At 39.9% G+C, this 9,759-nt stretch overlaps 1 long non-coding RNA gene across 1 annotated transcript; it reads left to right on the forward strand.

The window, feature by feature from the left end:
- Positions 1-5,849: 5,849 nt before the first annotated feature.
- On the forward strand, positions 5,850-9,474 carry LOC127537022 (uncharacterized). Its single transcript, XR_007946313.1, has 2 exons — positions 5,850-6,117; positions 6,739-9,474. It is a non-coding gene; the product is annotated as an uncharacterized LOC127537022 (long non-coding RNA).
- The last annotated feature ends 285 nt before the right edge of the window (positions 9,475-9,759 follow it).

The raw sequence follows: 9,759 nt of genomic DNA on the forward strand, positions 1-9,759 counted from the left end.
CCATTGAGGCATTAACCACACTAGACCCCAGAAGGTGTGCTGTGGTATCTTGCACCAAGATGCTAGCAGCAGATCCTTTAAGTCCTGGAAGTTGCGACGTGGGCATCCGTGGATCAGGCTTGTCTCTCCGGTACATCCCACAGATGCTCGACTGATTCAATGTTGTGGCCCTCAAACCATTCCCAAACCATTTTTGCTTTGGGGCATGACACCAATGCTTTGGTAGGTGGTAAGTGTCAAAGTAACATCTTTCCTGCTTCTAACAAATCATCTTTTAGGACAAAATGTTCACTAGCTGCCTAATATATCCAACCCACTAACAGGTGGCATGATGCAGAGATAATCAGTGTTATTCACTTCACCTGTCAGCGGTCAGAATGTTATGCCTGATCGGTGCATGTCACACTGTTTAACATGAGTACAGACAACACATAGACAGGATGACAGCTCATTTCACAAAATTCAAGGCACAGCATTTTCATGAAGTAGTACATCCCAATTGTACACGTACTGCATTAAACAGTACATGCTTTGTAATGTCAGCAGCAGTGAATACTTTGTGTGGTAAAAAGAAACAGCATGTGGTTTGGATGGCAATTTTGGTTTTGTTTTCTTGCTTCTTCTACTCTCTTTATTACAGCCATGCATAGCCAATACTGCCACCTTCTGACAAAATAGCGCAGCCCAGTTTTACACAGATATTGGAAACTAGCCTAATTTGCATTTGGTTACTTGAAATATGCTGAGTAATTATAACTAATTTTGCCTATTGTAAAACTACTCAGCTAGGAGGCTGAAATACTCAGCTGGTGTTTACTGCTTTTTTTGCTCATAATGTGTCTTCTAGCACATAAAAACATTGTAGAAATGTTAACGAGTTAAAAAAAAAAGTACTGCAAGATGCTGGATTGAGTATGGTTTTTTGGTAGGAATGTCTTTTTTTAAAATGTCACTGTCAGACGAAGTGATGAAAAACAACTCACTGATATTGCCATAAGGCTGAGAGCCAGTCCATACCAATCAACAGAGACAAGTGGGAACATTCAGTTTAAATGGAGGAAAATGTCAAATCTGAAATACTTTACTCTTTTCTCAATGGCACATTTGTAATTGTCCTTTTATATGTACAGTCTTTAAGTGAAGGTAGAAGAACATCGTCTTTCCTTCTCGGTGTAAATGCAGGTTCCAGATAAGACTCACCATTATATCTAACAAGGCACATTCATCTTCGCACGTGTATCAAGACATAAAGAAGAAAAAAAAAAGGCTCACCTGAATTCTACCCTCTGCTTTCACAAAACTGATGGGACAAAGAGGCGTCGCTAATCATTCTGAACAGGTGACATTATCTCTGCCTGGTTTGTGTGTCTATCTGTGTTTGTGTGTCGGTCTATGTCTCCTGTGTTTACTTTGCAGGTTTTGTTCAGTTTATTTATTTATTTTCTTAAAGCAAGTTGGTTTTAAAATGGCCTCTATCACCAAGGAAGACATTAAACAGACGACTCAGATGTCAGATGAGACATCCCATTCAGGGAGATAAATGGATTTCCACTGCAGAGGATTCTTTCTTGTGTGTTCGCATTATGGAATCTTTGATCGCCTCAAGGACGAATCTCAGAGCAAAGAGTGAGCTCACAACACGCTGCATCCCATGAGAAAATTCTCTTTCATTTCACCCTGAGGTGACAGATACTTAAGTTGCTGTGGTTTAAGTACTGTCTTTACGGCATCAAATCACTGTTGTCCTCCACAGAACCTGTAATCTTCTTCCCCAAACAGGCTGTTGTTCCACTTGGTATGTGTGCTTGATAGTAGGGATATTTCAAAACCCATCTTTTTTAATAAAGATCCATGCTGAAAATTTCAAGCCACACACAGACTATTTGGTTCAGATAGTAGCACCTGCTGAACATGTAATGTTTGGGTTCATAAAAGGGGCATCACAGTCTGCACAGCCCATTATGCTGGAGAAATAGGTTCAGATTTTAATAGATGACTCTGCAATGCACTCTGTAATCCAGCCCAGTAAAATCAGTTTTTTGTTGTTGTGAAAGCTGTTTCTGGGCTTTCCTTGCTGGTTTGTTGGAGAGCAAATGACAACTTCAGGATGGTAACGTTTATCAAGGTTGCAAATGTATTAGTTGTACTTTCAAAGTATATATATACATACATACATATACATACATACATACATACATATATATATATACATATATGTATGTATGTATACACACACACACTCAACAAAAATATAAACGCAATATTTTTGTTTTTGCTCCCATTTTTTATGAGATGAACTCAAACATCTAAAACTTTTTCCACATTTCTCAAATATTGTTCACAAATCTGTCTAAATCTGTGATAGTGAGCACTTCTCCTTTGCTCAGATAATCCATCCCACCTCACAGGTGTGCCATATCAAGATGCTGATTAGACACCATGATTAGTGCACAGGTGTGCCTTAGACTGCCCACAATAAAAGGCCACTCTGCAAGGTGCAGTTTTGTTTTATTGGGGGGGGGGGGGGGTCCACTCCTCTTCAATGGCTGTGTGAAGCTGCTGGATATTGGTGGGAACTGGTACACGCTGTCATATACGCTGATCCAGAGCATCCCAAACATGCTCAATGGGTGACATGTCCGGTGAGTATGCTGGCCATGCAAGAACTGGGACGTTTTCAGCTTCCAAGAACTGTGTACAGATCCTTGCAACATGGGGCCGTGCATTATCCTGCTGCAACATGAGGTGATGTTCTTGGATGTATGGCACAACAATGGGTCACGGTATCTCTGTGCATTCAAAATGCCATCAATAAAATGCACCTGTGTTCTTCGTCCATAACAGATGCCTGCCCATACCATAACCCCACCGCCACCATGGGCCACTCCATCCACAACATTGACATCAGAAAACCGCTCACCCACACGACACCACACACGCTGTCTGACATCTGCCCCGAACAGTGTAAACCGGGATTCATCCGTGAAGAGAACACCTCTCCAACGTACCAGACGCCATCGAATGTGAGCATTTGCCCACTCAAGTCAGTTACGACCATGAACTGGAGTCAGGTTGAGACCCCAATGAGGACGACGAGCATGCAGATGAGCTTCCCTGAGACGGTTTCTGACAGTTCGGACAGAAATTCTTTAGTTATGCAAACTGATTGTTTCAGCAGCTGACCCAGTGCCTGGTCTCAGACCATCTTGGAGGTGAACATGCTGGATGTGGAGGTCCTGGGCTGGTGTGGTTACATGTGGTCTGCGGTTGTGAGGCTGGTTGGATGTACTGCCAAATTCTCTGAAACACCTTTGGAGACGGCTTATGGTAGAGAAATGAACATTCAATACACGAGCAACAGCTCTGGTTGACATTCCTGCTGTCAACACACTCCCTCAAATCTTGCCACATCTGTGGCATTGTGCTGTGTGATAAAACTGCACCTTTCAGAGTGGCCTTTTATTGTGGGCCGTCTAAGGCACACCTGTGCACTAATCATGGTGTCTAATCAGCATCTTGATATGGCACACCTGTGAGGTGGGATGGATTATCTCAGCAAAGGAGAAGTGCTCACTATCACAGATTTAGACAGATTTGTGAACAATATTTGAAAGAAATGGTAATATTGTGTATGTGGAAAAAGTTTTAGATCTTTGAGTTCATCTCATAAAAAATGGGAGCAGAAAGAAAAGTGTTGCGTTTATATTTTTGTTGAGTGCGTGTGCGTGCGTGCGTGTGTGTGTGTATCTATATATATCTTAATTAAGCAGTCTGCAGGTGATGATGGGGACAGCGATGATGAAGCAGAAATATAAAGGATGAGTGATCAACTGCTTTGTCATGTTTACATACGACTGTCAGTGTTTCGAGAACTAAACACAAACCCACTCCAAAGTCTTTAAGTAGCCGATCATCAACTTTGACTGTAAATGGGTGGAATAAACATTCAAATTAAATGTCAATATTGTCCGTTATAGGCCATAATGCTCAATATTTACTAAGCAGCCTGGCATTAAAGAAGATTTGTTGAAAATGCTACAGTCTAAACAAAGAAGCAATTATGTCTCTGAAGAAGAAAAAGAATGAGGGGGAATTTCACCGATCCAATTAGAGGAGCACTGGAGAACGTTATTGTGCGACTGTGACGTCAATCAGAGCTCAATACTTCATTCAGATGACCTTGTTGAACTTCATCAAGGTATTTATTGTTGCATCTTCCTTTCATTCTTTTTTCATTGCAAGGAATAGAATGAATGTAAGTTATGTTGCAATATAGGAAATAAAAGTCTGATACCAAAAGCCGCTATCAAATGAAATTAGATGTCAGATGATCATTACAGTAATTCAGTTTTTGACTGCTGCTTTCTGTGCACACAAAGATTAGTAGAACAATTTTGGAAAACTAGTTTTGTCATTTACAATTAAACCTAAAAATACAAATGAAACAGATTGTGTCTTTCATTGATCGAAACATCTTGAATCTGATTATATTTAGTGTATGAAACTGAGGTCAACTGACAGCAACTTCCCACGTCGCTTTTTGCTGCCAGTCCACCCCTACATGAACATTTTCCAAGTGTTCCATCAACAGGTCCCACTCGTAGCGAAAGCTTTCCTCCTCAGTTGACAGAGCAGACCTGAGAGTGCAGCTGTGTTGTCTTTCTGCCTCCATCCTCTGCGTCTCATCTTCTATTTAATTTAGCTCCCTGTGTGCGGACTCCGGCTTGAATAAATACAACCGAACATCAAGCTGAAATGACCCGTGATCATCCTGCTAATGGTTCACCGGGTGATCCGCCTGTGCATTCCGCTGCCGAGGTTCCTCAGAAAACATTCCGAACAAAATGGAAGTCAGTCTCACACATTTGATTAGGCCAAACGGCAAGTATTCCCAGACTGAAATCCCTCATGCATTCAGCAAAATAACCACACCATTTGCATAATTTTAAAACGGTTCCGGTAAAAGTCTTTTTAAAAAAGAAAAAAAAAGCTGCATGGAGTTTTTTTTGTGTGTGTGTGTGTGTGACGTATCGTCTGCAGCAAAGAGAGTGTTAGGAAGCATGACGAATAGGGCCAAAATAACCACATTAAAGAAGGGATAAAGCACAGGTAAAAATAAACCTGCATTGTCCTTTAAAGGTTTAAGCTAACCTTTAAAAAAATGTGTAAAGAATCATATCAATAACATGGGCACTGTATTGCATAAAACACTGAGTGTAATCTGCATAATCTGATTATTCCATCTGCAGCATGGCATGTATCCGTTCTTTATACATCAATGCTTTAATCAATCAAATCAAGTTTAAGTAATAAAAAGTGGTATGCTAAAATAAAACAATAGTTAATGATTCGTCTTTATGGATTCTTTGGTACATTTAGGATGAATGTGCACATCATATGGCAAACCTTTTAAACCTTTTCTGATAAAGGTTAAACCCATGAGCACTCAAGCAATGACCTTTTCAACTGGACAGACTGTCAGCAGCCCCACAGCAACAGAAAGGAAAGCAAAAAAAAAAAGATAAAAGAAAACGACAACGCACACAACCCAGCTAATTTTAACCACATCAGATAGTATTATCCACCGACTCCATTTTTCTGTTTAATTTATCAACCAAGCTCTTACATAACATCAATCACGGGCATGTTTTTTAATCATGTGATCAGAATCTGGGGGAAAATGAAGGCTGGGGGATGGAACAAGTGCAATTTAAAAGACCCATCATCCGCAGGCTGCCATGCAAAGAACATTTATAAACATAATCCCCAGCTCTCGTCATGCTGTTTAGTGCTGCTGATGTGTATGAGAGACTGGCCACTGAGAATCTCATTACATCCACTGTCACTTCCCTCAGGTGTTGTGAGTAACGACGCCTTCTCCCACTGACACTGCAGAATCCACTACTGCCGATTAAAACCGGGCTGAGGCAGAAATTGATTCCTCAGCCCCAGTTTGCAGCCAATCCCGCCTTAATTGAGTTACAGGACGACACATCAGCATCCTGCCTCGTGGCGTCACTGATACATGAACTCTCCGCGGCTCACAGAAGTTGGAAATTTTCCTCTCTTGCAGCAATAAGAGGCAGACGAAGATTTCTAACCCAGCCAGACATCAAGGTGAGACAGTTAATGACGATTAAGTAATTCAGTGTTGTTAATATCGTTGCTGCCACACCTTCATTCAATTAAAATTATCTCACTGTGTTCTAAATGATGAATGAGTTTCTTTATTAGTTATAGTTCTGAAACTATTAACACAGAGGAATGAAGAGGGAGTTTTTACGTGCCTGTTCTTGTGTGTGAGGAGGTGTAGCAAATTGACAAATTCAATTTCATTTGAAACACCTGACATTTTTAGGTGATATTTGTTTCATGTTAACGTCATTTGGATTGATTTATTAAGGCGGAAATGTCGATCCAACCTTCCTTTCGCTGCAAGATTCGGCTGTAACGATATTTCATGTGAACATTTAGAGGGAGACTTCAGCAAAGGGTCTGGGTGTCGTCCCCAATTAAATTTTGAGCATCCAACACTTATTTCACTGCGTATGAATTGCATATGCAGTTTCATGCAGCTATTTGTGCTTTTTCTGCATCAGTTATCAAGCGTCATTATGATAGAAAAGTAATGTAAAGGAATACAAAATTCAGTCCCAAGAGACAATATATGTAATGGAATATAATACAGAGAGGCTGTCAGGCTTTATGTGTCATTTTCTAATTTGTATTGTCCTGCAGATAAACCTTTCTCATTACTGCTGATTGGACACACACAGAGGTATGATTTACTGTTATGAATCTTGTGTTTGGGGAAGCGAGTTTAAATGAGTGTAAAATGTGCACCTTTTTTGTGAGCCCCTCAGCGGCAAGATTTCTGCTCTTATTTAAAATTTCTCTACATTCAGAAAATATGTTTGATGTGCTGCAAAAAACATACTCCTGCTGGAGGCACTCTTGAGTCACCATTATAGTGATTTTTTTTTCCAAAAATCTTATCCTTCTTTCATATTTTGTTGGAGTTGGAGTATGAAAGAATATGTTCTAAATATTGAGGGGGATGTATCCCTTGTGTCCTCCCTGAAATCCACACTTGCACCGCTGATTTCCCACCATAGTTTGCTAGTAGTGCCACATTCTTCCGGCATATGTTTGCAATTAAAAAAAAATCTTTCTGGCAATAACGGTTTCTAGCAGACATTTATAGTTGTAGCAATGCTGACACAATTTTATATTCCATGGTTTAAATATCCTGTTCCATATTAAAAGTATAACTATGGCAGGTTTAGGGCAATTTCATATTATATGTACTTTTTATAACATTTAAAGATTTCCTTGGTAGTGCGGTGGTTTGCCATGTTGTATCACAACAAGAAGGTTGTGGATTTGAATGTGACGGCTGGATGTTCTTCCTGTGCCTTTGTGGGTTTCCTCCTGCTTCCTTCCACAGTCCAAAGACATGCATAATAGATTAAATGGTGATTCTACATGGGCCATTGGTATGAATGTGAGCATGAATGGTTGTCTGTCTATGTCAAACTGTACTGCTGCAAAGTTTTCCATGTTTGCCAGAAGTGTACAGAAGTTTATATGAAAATATGACGTTGCCAAATGTTAACTGTTTGCCAGAAAAATAACATTTTCACGAGAGAGCTATTAAGCTTTCCAATTAGATTGAAGATTATTTCCCAAGATGTTCTTGTGAAGTAGCCTAAAACCACAAGTCTCCGGTAAAATGCACACATCCTAACAGCATTAGTTTGCTGTTGTGAAGATGACACTGGAATGAATATGTGACGTGTTTGTCTTGAATCTTTCTTCAGATTAGCTTTTGTAGTATAAATCACACAAAAAGCAACTTTATTTAAATTAATACAATATCTTATTTAGATGTTTGCTGTAGAGAAACACTGTGTGGGGCAATACGAGACAGTGAAGTGCCAGTGCTGAATGTTTTTTTCTAATGTAATCACATAAAGCAATGTGATAAATGTATGATTCCTTGGAAATAACTATGTGACTGGTTGCCATTATCTATAATCTTAACTGGTATAACTACGACATGCCAAGAATGCTAATTGTTGACCTCTTATAATACACAACAGTTAGTTATGGATTTCCACGTGATTCCTGTACCAGGAGTGACACTGTTCACCTTGTACATGCTCCCCTTTGCCAGTTTTTATAGGAAACATGTCATGACTTCCATTGCTATGCAGATGACACCCAGTTCTATTCATCTATGAAACCAGAAGAAGCTACTCAGTCAGACTCCAAGCAAAGCAGAAAAACACTGAGTAGTTACTCTGGATGCCATTATGTTGGCCTCCAATAAAATTGTGAGGAATCTTGGAGTTCTGTTTGACCAGAATATGTCCTTTAACACGAATAAAATACAATCTCGGAGGTCGCCTTCTTTCATCTGTGCAATACTGTCAAAATTAGGAGCCTCTTGCTTCAGGGTGACGCTGAAAAACTAGCCATTTGTTGCTTCTCAGTTGGACTATTGTAACTCTTTATGATCACTATGCCCCAGCATCACTTTGAAAATCAAAGGGAGCGACAGAATCACCAATATTAGCTTCTTTTCATTGGTTCCTTATATAATCAGGAATAGAATTGGAAATCCTTGTCCAAGCTCCATTTTAACTTACAGATGTTATGCCACTATATTACCCCAGTAGAGCTCTTTGCTCTCAGACTGCAGGTTTAATTGTGGATCCTACAGTTTCTAAAAGCAAAATGTTGTGCAGTCTTCAGCTAACAGCTCCTCTGCTGTGGAATCAGCTCCTAGTTTGAGTTCAGGAGGCACACACCCTCTGTATTTATTAGGCTTAGAACTTTCTCTTTTGACAAAGCTAGTTACTGTTGACTCAGGTGACCTGCACCATTCATTAGTTATGCTGCTACAGACACCGACAGCTGGGGGACTTCCCATGAAGCATTGAGCGCATCTCTACTCTCCGTTTGTTCACTTTCCATTGATTTTAACAGATTTTCTGTTTGGTTCTCTCTGTAGGTATTTCTGGCTCTGGAGCTACACATTTCTGACCTGCAGTGACTGGCCTCACCAACCCCTCTGCTTTTTAGTCTCCCATTTTCCTTCAACCCAACCAGTCAGTACAGATGAACACCCTCCCTGAGCCCAGTTCTGCAGGGAGTCTGTTGATCCCACTGTGGTCAAAGAGTCACTCAAAGGGAATCACTGGATTTGTTGGGTTCCTTTCTATAACCTAATGTTAAGTCTTGATCTTACAGTTTAAAATACTCTGGCAAGAATCAAAACTTATAAACAACTTAATCAGACTAAATAACCTACCTGAGAAGTTTGAATCAAGTTAGTGAAGGGTGTTTTTCCTTGCCACTGTCGCCTTTGGGCTTGCTCTGGGGGTCAGGCATATGGGTTCTGTAAAGCGTCTTGAGACGATTTGACTGTAATTGACGCTATATAAATAAAATTGAATTGAATTGAAAAAATTAGTTAGTGACAGCTTTTTACAGATCATGTTATGCAGACCTGATATCTAACTAGTATGGATATTTTTTTATAGCTTAAATGAAAACCTGGTATCAGACATGCTCCTTTCACAGAGTCAAACATTAATAAGCACACTGTTAAATACATTTCTTCTACTTGCATTATTTGTTTTTAGAAATTATGGTAAGTGACTGTTGCTTAGAGAGGGAACACTGAGTGAATGAGAGGGTGTTTTTGGACCGAGCACGTGAAAAAATGTCAGCTGAAAAGAATATTCCACAATA

This window comes from Acanthochromis polyacanthus, chromosome 14, assembly GCF_021347895.1.
Source record: "Acanthochromis polyacanthus isolate Apoly-LR-REF ecotype Palm Island chromosome 14, KAUST_Apoly_ChrSc, whole genome shotgun sequence".
In the NCBI taxonomy this organism is placed as follows: Eukaryota; Metazoa; Chordata; class Actinopteri; family Pomacentridae; genus Acanthochromis; species Acanthochromis polyacanthus.